Source organism: Littorina saxatilis, linkage group LG17, assembly GCF_037325665.1.
Source record: "Littorina saxatilis isolate snail1 linkage group LG17, US_GU_Lsax_2.0, whole genome shotgun sequence".
Classification (NCBI taxonomy): Eukaryota; Metazoa; Mollusca; class Gastropoda; order Littorinimorpha; family Littorinidae; genus Littorina; species Littorina saxatilis.
In genome coordinates, this window is record NC_090261.1 from 33,950,161 (window position 1) to 33,966,433 (window position 16,273).

At 40.3% G+C, this 16,273-nt stretch overlaps 1 protein-coding gene across 1 annotated transcript in view; it reads left to right on the top strand.

Annotated features, from left to right (window-relative positions):
* LOC138951694 (kynurenine--oxoglutarate transaminase 3-like) overlaps window positions 1-16,273 on the top strand; it is a 65,792-nt gene that overhangs the window by 42,807 nt on the left and 6,712 nt on the right. The window lies entirely within an intron of this gene.

Sequence of the window (16,273 nt, forward strand, 5' to 3'; positions counted from 1 at the left end):
CTAACGGCGCTAGAGCGCAAAAAAGTTTTGTTCGCTGTATTCACCCTCTCTGGATAACTTGCACATGTCAAAACACAAGTTGCAGAAACACAAATCTCAAAACTGTTAGGCTTTTTCTCTTTTTTTCACTTTTGGCAACGTTCACTCTAAATGTGCTGCCTAAAACGGACTCGTTTCTGTCCACAGCCAAAGCTTTTATCACACAAAAATTGCTATGACAGCTAAGACCGCATTTGTTACATTTTAGCAGTGTTGACCCCAAGTTTCTACTTCAAACAAAAAATCAATAGCAAAATCTGAAAGTATGTGCGAGTCCCCTAAAATATGGACCACCTTCAACAAATCGAAGAAAAAGAAGCTAAAGGCTTTTTTCATTAATTCATTAAGAAGCTTGCTGGAAATAACCTATTACTAGCCCTCGAGATCAGTTTAAAAAAAAAAATAACAAAAAGTCTTCTTTTCGTGGAAGTTGATAATTTTACTTATTTTCACTCTGTTTTTGATAAGCTTCTTTAGTTTCCTGGTGTTCTTCAAATAATGCTCTCATCAACCCGAAACAGATCAATCTAAAGCATATTTGAATTAGTCTGACTTGTACACTAAGTTGTATCATGCTATTTTGAAGTATAGGGGGCTTTTTTTACAGTGATTCGTGAAGGCCGCTTCACTGGTCCATATTAGGCGCCCAGGCTCCTAATATGTACCATTTGTGATTTGTCTTGAAGTTTGGCTTCCGCTTCCTCCCGGGTGGCAGGAAGTGAGCAGTAGGGCTGGTTCTTTGTTGGACAATTAAGTCAAACAGGGAGTCAGCTTCCGGATTGCACGGTTGTGCTTGACGGCTGTTCAGATGAAGGTGCTTCCGCATTACTGAAAAGCACTGAATTCAGGTTCCGTTTCATGTTAGCAAGTGCAGTGGCGCTCGCAGCTGAAATGGTTCGAGGTACAACGGGATCGTCCGGTGTGTTTCTATGCAACCGGTCGGTTTTGATGTTTACTAATCCACGGCCGGTTTCGCTTCCGCTTTGGCGGCTGTGTCTTCCGGTACAGGATGGGATAGCCTTCTACCGTTAACACTGTGGTGTTGGTAGTCATCTTGAACACAAGGCCAGTACTGTAACTGCCCTTGATACGGATCGATCCAAGGGGGGGCAATCTCAGTCATCTCAAAGAGGGAAATCCAAACGCTATCCGCCTTGTTCGATTTTATGGGCTTGGACGATAGAGAAAAATAAGAAAAGCAAACACTGGAGTATACCTGGACGAAATTGCTATCAAGAACGCAGAATTGATTTTTTCTGAGGTTTTTTTTTGCCGTAAGCGCCATGTTTATCGGAGCAGGAAACTCTTCCAGAGTGAGGCCCCTTTGTTGATGCATGTCAACATCAGATGTGCGAGACGCGATAAACATGGCGCTTACGGCAAAAAAAAAACCTCAGAAAAAATCAATTCTGCGTTCTTGATAGCAATTTCGTCCAGGTATACTCCAGTGTTTGCTTTTCTTATTTTTCTCTATCGTCCAAGCCCATAAAATCGAACAAGGCGGATAGCGTTTGGATTTCCCTCTTTGAGATGACTGAGATTGCCCCCCCTTGGATCGATCCGTATCAAGGGCAGTTACAGTACTGGCCTTGTGTTCAAGATGTGTTGGTAGTCGGCACTTTTCAGCCGTTGGCTTCCGGTTCCGTTACTGCGGTTCCTTTGCTGTTATACAGGCTATATCCACTTCCTCTTCCAGTCTTCCAGCTAGAAGGAGACAGGTGGATGGAGTATCTGGTCATGGAGTTCCGGTGTTTGAAAAAATTTCAAAACTTTTCCGATTTTTAGCAAGTATTGCCTTATCGGGATTGGTGACTGGTTCTCATCATTTCGATGATCGTTATGATGCTATTGAACAAGGGGAGGCTCATACTTCAACTGTGTCGCTGTTCGCGGCATTTTGTAGTTGATTTGAGCCTTCTGAGGAGAATCTTTGAGTATTAAGTTCTTAGATCCTCTGGCGGGGTCTTTTTTGTACTTGTGGAATTTTTCACAAGCGAGTCTTGTTTGTCACCACTACCTTTGTGGACAACGTTCGACTTTATACCTGCGGCGGTGTTGCTTTAGCTTGTGTCTTACGCTCAAGTAGCGTGTCACTCGCGGAGCGCTTTCTGTAGGCTTCGGTTAACTCCAAGCTTAAGAACTTAGGTTCTCTGTTTTCATTCTACGGAACCGCCCTCGGGTTTGGCAAACATCCATCTGGATTTTGATAGCTAGGAGAAACTGTCTGTAAGATCAAGATCTCCTAGCTCTGGTAGATTGTGGCTTCGGTTCTTTTTGATTGGCTCGTTTGAACAAAACTTGCTTTTATTCTCTCGCCTGGGCGGTTACGTTCTAACTGGATATCTTTGTGGTCCCACAGGATTCAGATACAAAGGATGCAACTTTGCCGGTTTTTTTACCTGAGAGTAAGCCTCTGCCTTTAAAGTATTGTTCTTTTGGCTAGACTTTAATCTCTTTCTTGTTTGAAAGGTCTCTTTTTGAGGCCGCTTCTATGCACGCGGGCTTTTATCTATCAAAGAGACGCTCACGGTAAAAGGAAAGTGCAAGGCAGGCCTTGGCTGTTGTTTGTTTCCAAATGAAAAGCTTCAGGCTGGCTGTTATCTACTTTAGCTTTTTGCTCTATACCCTCGCTTTCACAGGGTCTTTATCATAGATCGTTTTTGGCGACCTGTTGGTCGCGCAGTACGGGTCTTTGCAATCTTGGTTGGTTTAAACTGTTTTTATTCAACGTTTGTGCATTATTTACAAAAAAACGCATATTGAGTAAACAACAACAAGCATAATGCTTATAGTGGTGTTTACAGTTTTCTAGAAAATTACATATAAATGGCGGCTATTGTACAGTTTAAATGAAAAGCAAGCAAACATGAAAAGAAAATTGAATGAAAATTGTACATCAAAACATTACTTAACAAAAGACGACACACAAATTCCCGTTTACTTCTACAGTGGCAGTCGACAAACACAAACAATCCACACAAAAATGAGACTTAATATTAGCGATCTAAAGAAAGACTTAGTTGAGCGACACCTTGCGGAAAACAGCGTATGCGACTGTGGTGATGGAACAGAAACCGCAACACACTTCTTACTAGAATGCCGTTTACACTTAGCTGCAAGAAACAACACAATCAACAAACTAACCAACAACCTCATACACACAGATATTCTACTTCATGGAAACCCCTCCTTGCAAACAAAAATTAACAAAAAAATCTTTTTAACAGTGCAGGAATTTATTGGACAGTCCGGCCGTTTCGAACAGATAAACATGTAAAGTGAAAGCAAATCGATACGTCTACTCGTCTCTCTCTCTCTCTCTCTCTCTCTCTCTCTCTCTCTCTCTCTCTCTCTCTCTCTCTCTTTCTCTCCCTCTCTCTCTCACTCTCCCCCTCTCTCTCACTCTCTCTCTCTCTCACTCTCCCCCTCTCTCTCACTCTCCCCCTCTCTCTCACTCTCCCCCTCCCTCTCTCCCTCCCTATCTCTTACTCGCTAACACCATATAATATTTAACTGTTTAACTGCTGTTCACAATGCGGCCGCAGTGAAACCAACAAAGGGGCCTCACTATGGAAGAGTTTCCTGCTCCGATAAACATGGTGCTTACGGCTAAAAAAAAACTCAGAAAAAGCAATTCTGCGTTCTTGATAGCAGTTTCGTCCAGACTGGACTCCAGCTTTTGCTTTTCTTATTTTTCTCTATCGTCCAAGCCCATAAAATCGAACAAAGCGGATTGCGTTTGGATTTCCCTCTTTGAGATGACTGAGATTGCCCCCCTTGGATCGTTCCGTGCCAAGGCCAGTTACACGGTACTGGCCGTGTGTGTTCAAGATGACTACTCTGTTCCATGGATAGGGAAGGAATTGTGGCGGTAGACTTGTCTTTATACTTCGCCTGTCTGTCCAGAAAACAAGTGGCTGCAGTCTGTGGTACATGATATGCACAGTGTCGTGAAAAACTTTGCTGGCAGTTGTTCTTGACACAGAAAAGATGTATGCCAGGTGTTGCAGAGGTGTGTTAAGGCGTATATATATATGCATGAATGTTTCAAGTTTTCAAGTTTTTTTATTAGTCCATAACCCCTGGGGGCATTTTGAACAATAAATACAATCAATACAATCATGATATATGCTAATATAATAAATAAATAAAAATTAAAAAGATTATGAAAAACTGTTACAGATTCTATTAATAAAGTCCAAAATATTCTTTAGCAATTTCTTTTTGTTAGTAGCAAACAACTTTTTAAATTTAAGTGCATTAGGTTTTTTCCAATAGTAAGATGGTAACAACTCAGCTCTTTCTTCTTTGAAAAAATCACAGACAAATAAATAATGGAATTCATCACCTATGTCTTGTGATACACATTTGGTGCAAGTTCTTTCTGACCTCGGGATGTTAAGGTAACGTTCTTTCTGTACAGGCAAATTGTTGTTTAATGTTCTGAACTTCATCATTGCAACACATTGCTGATATGGCAGGTGTGTGACATAGTCTTCACATGCAAAAATATCTTTAAACATTCGATAATTCCAAAACATATTTTTTGTTCCAATTTCTGTAAACCATTTATGGATATACTGGTCATACAAGCTTCTTTTTACTTTCTGTTTAAACCATGCGCTTGAATATTGAACATTTTCTTGAGAAGTCCAAAGGCCAGGGAGACCAATTTCATTTAAGGTTTTTTCAATAAAACATAAATAATCAGATTCAATCATCTTGTTGATATACAATTTATAAGTAAAGCAGTACACAATACTAGAAAATTTGTTTTTATGAATAGGACTAATCAGTTTATACCAATAGCAAAGCATTCTACATTTCATATTAACATCTAGTGGATATCTTCCAAGTTCACCAAATATCATAGCATTTGGAGTTGATTTTTTTAGTTTGAAAACAATTTTATAAAAACGTAATTGAAGTTTAGTAGCAAGTTCGCAGGAACCAAAACCCCAAACCTCACATCCATATAGTAAGATTGGAGCAATCATTTTATCGAACAGGTCAACTTGTATGTCCACAGGCAGTGACAATTGTCTACACGTACGCAAAAGAACAAACATTGCCCTTGAGGCACGATCATATAGATTCTTCTGTGCGACTGAAAATTTATTATTATAATTAATTTTAAGGCCCAAGTACATTACATCAAACACTACTTCGATTGAATTGTCATTATACGTAAACAATGGTTTATTTCTAATTTTACCTCTGGAAAAAACTATAACTTTCGTTTTGTTTACATTAATATTTAGACGCCATTTTAAACAGTATTCGTGCATTTTGTTTAGACATTCTTGCAGGTTTTTTTCAGACTCTGAGCAGATCACAGTATCATCCGCATACAGTAATAAAAACATTTGAAACAAAGCATTTACATCAGTATCTTCCATTCCAACCACAATAGCCTCCCTTGACATAGTTTGTAAACCATTACTGTTTTCCAACAAAAAAGGCTTTAGATCATTTAGAAATAGAGCAAAAAACAGCGGTGACAAGTTTTCCCCTTGTCTAACTCCACACAAACTGGGAAAATATCCAGAGCACTCACTATTAACTTTAACGCAAGACTTGGCATTTTCGTACATATTTCTTACAGTTTTTAAAAACTTCCCATTAACATCAGAACTAACTAATTTCTCCCATAAAAATGCACGGTGAACTTTATCAAACGCTTTTTCATAGTCTACAAATGCACAAAACAGTCGCTTCTTTTTGTTGAGAAAAAATTTTAATATACAATGCAAAGTAAAAACATGGTCTAGTGTTGAAAAACCTGTGCGGAAACCTGTTTGTTCTTGACCTAATTTATTATTACTCTCCAAAAAGTTTGATAACCTAGCATTTAAAATTGCACTGAAAAGTTTTCCGAAACAACTGAGTATAGTAATTCCTCTATAATTTGTGGGGTCAGCTTGGGAGCCTTTATTTTTGTACAATGGAATAATTTCGCCTACAGCCCATTGTGTTGGAACCTTTCCTGACTGCAAAACAACATTAAACAACAATACATAAATATCAATCATTCTATCATGCGACGCTTTTAAATACTCATTAATTATTTTATCTTGACCGCATGCCTTATTGTTTTTCAGCTTGTCTATACATTTGATAACTTCCTCCTTTGTAAAAGGCGCATTAAGAAATTCATTACTTGCTTCATTTAAAGGTTCATTACTATCATCCATTTCATTTTCATCACACTCTTGTAGTTTATTGAAATGTTCGAAAAACTCCGAACAAGTTGGATAGTTAGTTTTGGAATTATTTTTTTTATTTTTATTTTTATTTAGAAGATTCCAGTATGCTTTCGGGTCATTACTTCTTAACTTTCTCAAAGTTTTAACGAACTCATTATGATACAACTTGCATTCCTTTTTTATTGTCTTTTTGTATTCATTAAAAGCACTCTTTTTTTCATGTTCATTGAACGCATTTTTAAAGCGTCTTGCTTTATTTTTCGCATGTAAAAATATTTTTCTTTTCTCTTTGCATATTGCACTAAACCATGGTTGTTGGAGTTTGAATTTCTTTGAACGTGGCTTTTTCGTAACTTTTTGTTCTTTAATTACACCGATTTTCTCAGCAGAACAATTTAGAATATCACAAATCTTATTAGTAACACTATCAACGTCATCTGTTGTCGTACTCTCACTTGTAGCTAGCATATCTTGTAATTTAGTTTCAACAGTATAAATATCATCCTCATTCAGATTAACTACAAAAGCTAACTTGGTCCCATTGTTATTATCCCATTTTGGTTTTGTGTACTTGTTACCCTTTTCTCTACTTTTAGACAGCAAATCTTCATTTTTGGGGTTTTTCACATCGTCTGCTAGGCAATCATTAGCGCGTACTTCATTCTGTTTTAATAAATGCAAAACAACAGGACAGTGTACGTCAGAATAAATTTCACAAAATTCCATCACAGAAAAATATTTAACTTTCGAGAACAGATCTTTTGACAAGATGCAATAATCAACAACGCTCTTATCCTTACATGTGCATTTACCAACCCCTGTATCATCGCCAACTCTACCATTAGCAATAACTAAGCCAGTCATTTTACAAAAATCAATCAATTTAAAACCAAGGTTATTAGTATTATTATCCTGTGATGCCCGCTCACCTATTAGAGTACCAACCTCATCAGAGTCAAACAAGTCAATAGGGAGATTCAAGAGACAGCACGTTTCGTTTTGCAGCTCGTTTCGTTTGGTGAATGAGTCACCCCGCGAAACGGAACGTGAAACGAGACGGCATAGGCCACAGACAAGATTTAGATGTATTCACGTTTCGTTTCGGAATGAAGGAAGGGCGATAAATCTTCAAGTGAAATTATCACGTCTGTCCTCGATCAGAATGGGGAAAAAAAACCCTAGGAGGTGGTCCAGAATCGGGCATACTTTGATTATTTTCAGTCCAAATAAATCACACAGACTTTGTTTATACAAAATCACATACGAAGCCAGAATAAAAATTCGATGCGATGACCTACTTCTGCTTCGCCATTTGCTTTCTTCACCATGAAGTTGGATAAATGTACCAGGATCAGCACCCTTCAAAATATTTCAGTTCACAACAGTTGTCTACCTCCAATGAACACATTCTCAGCGCTGAAAGACTGTGAAAGGGTTGATGAATCTAGCAATGCATAAAATGGCCAACAAATAAAACTGTTAGTGTGCAAAAATACTCACAAAAGTTGACGAAATATTGTTCGTTTTTTGGGGGTGGAAAACGTGACTGCGTTTTGACGTTCCACGTTCCGTTTCAGTTGACCTTCACCTTTCCAGCGAGAGACTCCCGAAATGATGACGTTTACCACGACTTCAAAACGAAACGTCCCGACGTTTCGTTTATTAAATCTCCGTATTATCAACAAAACCTTCTGAATGCTGATCATCTTCATACAACATTTCACTCAGATGACCAGTGCGGGAATTTAAGTCTCCTAAGAGACAGACATAATCATTATCTACCCCAAACTGCATGTACACCTCTTCTAATTCAGCATAAACATCTTTATTATGGTAAGGTGATCCTTCTGGGGGAATATATAAAGCACAGAAAAGGGTGTCACGGCCAAGTATTTTCTTATCTAACTTAAAAAATAGCGCATTCTCACACATTTCTACATCCAAAAATCTATACCATATTTTCATCTCTTCTTTTATCTTATGTGACAGCTTTTTTTCTTCAAAAATAGTTATATTATTAGCAAACACTTCCCGTATTAAAACTAATACACCACCTGATTTTCTGCGAAATTTTCCTCTATTCTTATAAAATGCTATGTATCCTGGAATGTTAATCTCATCAACATCATCAAGTTTGCTCTCGCTAAAACAAATAATGTCATATTTAGCAATAAATTTGACAAATTCAGGAAATTTTAGCTTTGAAGTGATTCCACAGACATTAAGCGCTAAGCATGAGAGTATATCAGGGTTATCCTCAATACTATATTCAGTACTAAAGGAATCTCCAATCTCACTATTTCAACAGTAGATTTGTTACATACATTCTCAACATCTAACGAGTCAAAGTGAACATCAACATCTGACATTACAACAACATTATCCATTTCATGCGCATTGCCAACATCCAGAGAGTCATGCAAAATATAAACATCAGAAGCATTTGTATACACATCAACAACATCAACATCATCAGTATCACCACAGACCTTCACCACTCTCTCTTCGCCTCCCTCTTTACCGCCATCATCACCCCAGTCACCGTTAAATGCTAAGTCATGCACATGATTTCCAATTTGGGGTATTCCTGCAGCACCATCATTCACACGACCGTTATCTGTAAAGTCATGCACATTGTTTACATCTTGGTACATACAAACAGCCTCATCACTTTCACAACCCTTATCTTCAAACTCATGCACATTGTTTTCTTCTTGGTGCGAACACACAACATCATTCTCACAATCATTCTCTAAATCATGCACATTATTTTCATTTTGGGGAATAAACACAGCATCATCATTCTCCCAGCCCTTATCTTCAATAGCATGCACGCTGTTTTCATGTTGGGTCATAGCCACAGCAACATAATTCTCGCAACCCTTACTGTCAGAATCATGCACACAATTTTTATATTGGGTCATACACACATCAGTATCGTTCTCACAAACCTTGGCATCAAAATAGTGAACATTGTTTGCATTCTGGGACATACACATAGCTACCTCGGTCTCCAAACTCTTATCTTCAAAAACATGTACATTGTTTTCATCTTTGGGCAAACACACAGCAACATCAGTCTCACGTCCCTTTTCATCATAAGCATGCGCATTGTTATCATCTTGGGACATACACACAGCCATCTCGGACTCCCAATCCGTATCAACATCATGCACTTTGTTTTCGTCTTGGGACAAACACTCTGCATCAACATCATTCTCACACTCTTCCTCCACTTGACCTACTTTCACTTCAGACTCACTCTTCATGTGTGCATTAATACTTGGCTTTGCATTCTCATCTTCCAAAACACACATTGTGTCCGTCATTTCATCCTGTTTTAGCACTATCTTATCTGTCAATTGTAAACACGGCTTACTATCGCTGTTTTTACCACAGTTTATGATTCTTTCATGCTCTTCTGGCATGATGTTTTGTTTATCGTTCCCATCATAGGGTATAACACCAATAAAGTCAACACACAACAGTCCGGTTTTACTTACTTGGTTACTTTGCGACACAACATCCTTGGAGCGCTTGTTACCAGCAGAGTCCTTGTTCTCGCTAGCACTGTCACTGTCTCTGACACCAACGCTTGCTAGCCAGCTGGTTACAGCACTGTATTTGTTGACATATGTGCGTGGGTGGGGAGAACGCGTGTCCCCAACCTCGCATGACACCCGTATGGGGTAACCGCCCTTCTGTGATGGTTTAGTGACCGAAAATCCCGTGCTATCTTCGCCTTTTCCCGGGTCTGTTTCGGTGCATAGGGGTTGTACTCTGGCAGAGATACAGGCGCTCGAAACTGCCTGCTTGCTGGAGGGGCCGTAACCTCTAACTTTCGGTTTGCCGATGATACCTCCAGGGGGTTCCTATTCTGCTAGTAGGCTGGCAAGGCCGAGGTCCTCGAAGTCGACCGAATCCACTCCCAGTTTGAAAAGATCGTCGGGATTGTCGATGACGATGACCTTCCTGGGGCTGTCTCTGTCGGAGAGGCCTGGTGGTCGCCGCTTGGTGCAGTGGATTCTGCCGTCGATTGACCACGCGTGTTCGACTTCTGGCACCTTCTTCTTGATGTAGTGTAGCATTCTTGCCCTCAGGGTCGTAAGATCATCGAACATGAAGATCCCTTCGTGTTCTTTCTTGTCCTTCAAGGTTTTCTTCTTTTGGAGCACCTCCTTTCTCTTCCTTCTCGAGATGAATCGAACGAGGACTGGGCGGCCTTTCCTTTTGCGGTCCCCTGAGCGGTGGACTGTTGATAGGTCGTCGGCAGACACATCGGCACCAGTAGCTTTGAAGATGTCGAGAACCTTCTTCTCGATGTCTTCGCCCTCCTCCTCCTTCACACCTACAATCTTCAAAGTTTCACGGCGGCTGTACTGTTCCAGCTTGTCATTCTCATACTTCATGAGTAGAACATTCTTCTGCAAGTGCTGGATGACCGCTGAATCATGGCTCACACCTGCAGGTTTGGGCATTTTCTGGATGACTTTCTTCATGACCTCCCCTACTGCGAAGGCTACTGAAGTGACTATAGCAGGGACGAGTTGCTGCATCAGGAACTTGTCACCAGCCTTGCCGGCACCACCGCCACCGTCACCGCCACCACTCTTACCCTGACCCTGTCCGCTCTGGCTGATGGCCTCGTTGATGCGTGTCAGTATACATTCATGCAGCTCTGCGACGTCAAAATCCACATCTCCCTCCATGTTACAAGCCTCCATACCTGTTCCGCGCTCTATCTCTGTGTCCACACGGAAGCGCTTCTCTTCTGAGATGGTCGGCGAAAAGACCAGAGCCCGCTTACTCTTTCTTGTGCCTGTGGTATCGCTCATGCTGAAAGGCACCGTCACCAGTGCTCACTGACCTTGCAGCTGTTGTTTTCGGCAATCCGAAAATCCCGTGCGCAGCGACTCTGTACTGAACTACCACCGGTTCGCTTCTCGCCTCACGCTGGTACACATATTACATAGCATTCCGGGGACAAAATGGATGAAACGTTAACCTCAAGCACAGTCAAAGTCACCAAAATGTACTCAATCCACAGTACCACAGCACATGTTCACTTTAGATAGTTTTTTGAGACTATCAAATGTCGTAGTCCAACAAAATATATGAAAAAGACACGAGCGAAATCACACACACAACCTGCACCCGTAACAGGGGCAATCACTCTCTCAATGAGAGCTTGAAACTGTGTCAGTGCTCTGCGCGAGTGTGTTGGCAAATGCCATGCAAGAAAATCAAATAATGTAACAAGTGTGAAGAAATTAGAAATCCCAAAAAAATATCGTACAGTATCGTCTTCTTCTTCTTCTTCGCTCATGGGCTGAAACTCCCACGTTCACTCACAAATTTGCACGAGTGGATTTTTACGTGTATGACCGTTTTTACCCCACCATTCAGGCAGCCATACGCCGCTTTCGGGGGAGTACAGTATCGTCATTGTCCCTCAAAGAATCAAGTGTCATTTTTTTTCTTGGCAAGTTCGTCTTTAAGTTCCCGAGTTTCTAGCACCAGCCTGTTTAGTTCATCCCGTTGCTGCTTTTCTTCATCTTTAGAAATCCAGGCAAAATTGTCATAGGTTTCAGTCTGGCAGTAAGTACCGCCACAGTCACCTCTCTCGGGAAGAGGAGCAGCCAGTTCTGCTGTATCCGAAGTACCTTCACTTTCGCCATCAACAGCATCCTCTGCTAAATTAGGGTGAGAAGGAGTTGACTCACTCCCCACAAGCTTCTTCCTCTCCTTGAGTCTCTGGTACTGTCCTTGTTGGGCTGTCAGGCTGTGTCCCTGCACCATACCCAAGTTTCAAAGTAGGTGTTTACTTCCCACAGATGGTTGCCCTGCAGAAAAAATCAAAGGCAAATGTATTGTAAATTATGGATTGGGAGTTATTTTAAAAATAAGTCACCCAAACAAAATGAATGAGTAAATCTAGACACAGATCTACCCTTTAAAACTGAACTATAAAGTTGTATCAACAATGACCATTTAGTGTTCAAATAAATTCTGATTATCAAATCCAAGTATTTCACACCTTCTCACAAGTCATGGTTTTGGGCAACCATGATAAGTTGTTATACTGAGAGTAAGTGTAAGACTGACTCACTCAGTCATAGACTGCACTCGGTGCAGGACTGACCGACTGTCTGCACACTACCATCACAACACAGCTTGCATAAAACACAGACTAACCAAGGCAGGTGAACAAAAGCATGAGTACTTACCATTGACAAAATGATCAGAGCACACGTATCTCCTAGCTGTTGATTCAAAGTTGAAATTCTTCAGCTGAAGCTGTGCCAACCATTCTCGCCCGCGTCGTGCAGTCAAATCCCTTGTCTCTTTGCCCTTTCCGTTGACAACAAATGGAACAGAAAAGAATCTTCTGTCCCTATCTCTATCTTGTCTGTTATGGCAATGTTTAACACTACAACTAGAGACCATGTCGATAAATGCGGAAGATTCAGAGTGCAGATTTCGCGTGTTGCCTTCTCGCGAGTTCCGCCGGAATGCCAGAGGCAAGGCCGGACAACTCTGCACACGACTGTGTGACGTCATCGCGTCAGAGCTCATACCAAGTTGTGTTGTGTTTGTTTGTTTGTTTGCTTAACGCCCAGCCGACCACGAAGAGCCATATCAGGGCGGTGCTGCTTTGACATTTAACGTGCGCCACACACAAGACAGAAGTCGCAGCACAGGCTTCATGTCTCACCCAGTCACATTATTCTGACACCGGACCAACCAGTCCTAGCACTAACCCCATAATGCCAGACGCCAGGCGGAGCAGCCACTAGATTGCCAATTTTAAAGTTTTAGGTATGACCCGGCCGGGGTTCGAACCCACGACCTCCCGATCACGGGGCGGACGCCTTACCACTAGGCCAACCGTGCCGGTTAAAAGTGTAATCATGCAGTAAGAGAAATGGAAAGAGAAAGTTTTTGTTGAGACAGAACAGAAAACTTAGGACGGAAAACTTTTGTTCAACAACTTCAAGGGAGAGAATGCAAACACTAAACACTCCCGGTTATGACCTTGACCTTTTGTTTGTTTTCGCATTCAGTTCTTTTCGTACGGCAATTTCAGCTTGTAAAATAAACAAATTTACGAACATTTTCTGATAAATAATGTTTGGAGATACCTTGTATTGAATTATAGTATATACACAAAGAAAAAAAATGAAGCTTAGAAGTCAATTCTTGATTCCCCTAAATAATGAAAACTGCTTTCCCTAAACAATTCATTGTTTACGTAAATAATTCATTGTTTACGTAAATAATGATTTATTTAGCAACATTGCTGATTCTTTATAAACAATGTAATATAAGTCTAAATAATATATTGTTTACGTAAATAAATCATTATTTATGTAAACAATGAATTATTTACGTAAACAATGAATTGTTTAGGTAAATAATGAATTGTTTACGTAAACAAAAAAATATTTAGAATTGTTTTACATTGTTTATAAACAATTACTTATTTAGCACATGAGCTTCTAAATAATGATTATTTAGCTAAAACTGGTGAAAAAAACATGAAAAAGTATCCAAATAATTATTTGACAAACGGAATGCCATAGAAACCTGCCTTCAGTTGTCCCATATTATGTCGCAATAATCAAAGTGTGGTAGAATGAAGGATTTAAACATAATTTCCAATGATTTTCGACTCAATCTTGGTTCCAGACCTCTTAAGGCTGGCAAGAAGGCGTCTTTGCTTTCTCACATTCGAATTACACGGATGTCTACTGTAAGGGTATACTTGAGATACTTAGGGGCTTCCGCCTCAACTCTGGATTTGGTTCAGAGTCTTTATAGGGGTTTTGGCGTGTTTGTTCACTTGTCACTTAGACTGGCTTGGTACAAAGCGCTTATTTCTTACGGAAAGAACTCCTCTTCTCTCCGTTTAATGCAGGTGGCAATCCACCTATTCTGGGTTTCCGTTTTTTCTTCCATGTCTTATTTTTAAGACTTTATGTAATTTCTGTCACATTGTTACGGCTTGGTGCAGCATTGCTTTAACCCGTTTCAAGACTAGCCTGGCGGATCTACACGGAAAACGGCCAAGCTTACTCTAGTAGCTTCTGTGAGAAGTGGGAGTAAGCGTACTTTTTGGCGATTTTGAATATAGACAGCTTTTTATGACTTTTGGGTTTCTTCGAAATTTTTCTGGCATTTAAGCGAAAAATGGTATGAAGCAAGATTTTGGCTCCTTTAGAGTCACGTTTAGTCATTTAAACTTTTCGGTTTTCGAAGATTTTTTCGACTTGCACGGATCTTGTTAGATCATTGAATTAAAGGTCTCTTGCCTTATCTTTCATCTCCGTCGCGATTTAACCTAGGCATTTATGCGGTAAACGGGGAAAACCAGCTTCCAATTGCATTTTCAATTTATGAAGCAATATTTTGGCTCCTTTAGAGTCAGATTTAGTCATTTTAATATTTCGAGTTTCGGAAAATTTTCTGACTTTCACGGATCTTATTAGATCATTGAATCAAAGGGCATTTGCCTTATCTTTCATCTCCGTCGTGAGTTAACCTTGAACGGTTGAAAACGACGTTAAACACTGAATTAATTAAGGAGGGAGAGGTCCATCTACTCTGGTAGGGGTATGACTTTTTGAAGTCAACCTTACCTAGATGGACTGCTTCACTGGATTCTTGCTCCTGGGGAGCTTGATGTGATTATTGTCCCGTGAGGACGCTCAGAAGGTACCTGTCACGGAAGCGGCAATTGGTTGGGAAGTCAGAAGCTTTTATGATATCACTTAACACAGCAAGGTGTAAGGATATTGCTAAAGTAACTTTAATCAAGTGAGTCTCCATTTTTGATCAGACAGGTGTTTACCTGGTGACGAACACAGTCTGGAGATGTTAGGGCAGTTTTGCCTCTCACTGTAGCTAGAACGTATGAGGCAAGGGCATGGGCCTCCTCTTTGACAGTCCTCCAGTCGGGCCTTTTTGGCTGAAGTACTGGAGTCGGCTTACTGGTGGTCTGCTGAGGTTTTTATTAACTTCTACCTCAGAGACTTCTTGAGACAGGACGGCAGTTCCGCGTTACCTGTTATGGTATCCGCAGGATAGGTCCTGATTTCATAATTTCACTATATACCCGCCACCTATAGTAGCAATCTGCTATTTGTGAGTTGGGTAAAGATATGTAATTTAAATCCAAAATTTTATAAATAAATTTTCATTTAATTAATATACTTACCCAACTCACAACGTTTATTCCCTCCCACCTCCCCGCTGTGGTTGGTACTGGGGTCTAAAAAAGAGTGAGTTGGGCTTCGTTTTGAATGATAAGATGGCGGCATATGCGCACGCATACGGAAGTCAGACTAGCGATAGTCTGGCATTATGGGATTGATCACTTTCTTTTTTAGAGTGGTCTCCCTTGTTACCAAGGGGACGCGTACAGCGTTACCAGCACTGAACTAGAGTTAATTGCTATTTGTGAGTTGGGTAAGTATATTAATTAAATGAAAATTTATTTATAAAATTTTGGATTAGGTACTGCGCACGATAAGAATACTTGTGAATATTCATGCAGACTCTCTTCGGTGTCATGCGCATGATAAACAAGAAGGGCAAAGCCCATACGACTCACATGCTTGACCTTGACCTTTACATGACCCTGACCTTCAGGGTCAAGGTCAAATAACTAAACCTAGCAATGACATCATACGCTAAGAACTAAATACACATTTTTTCCTACCAAAATACATGTGACCTTGACCCAAGGTCAAGGTCATGCAACACAAAGCTGTTAATTCAAGACATAGGAAGTACAATGGTGCTTATTGGCTCTTTCTACCATGAGATATGGTCACTTTTAGTGGTTCACTACCTTATTTTGGTCACATTTCATAAGGGTCAAAGTGACCTTGACCTTGATCATATGTGACCAAATGTGTCTCATGATGAAAGCATAACATGTGCCCCACATAATTTTTAAGTTTGAAACAGTTATCTTCCATAGTTCAGGGTCAAGGTCACTTCAAAATATGTATACAATCCAACTT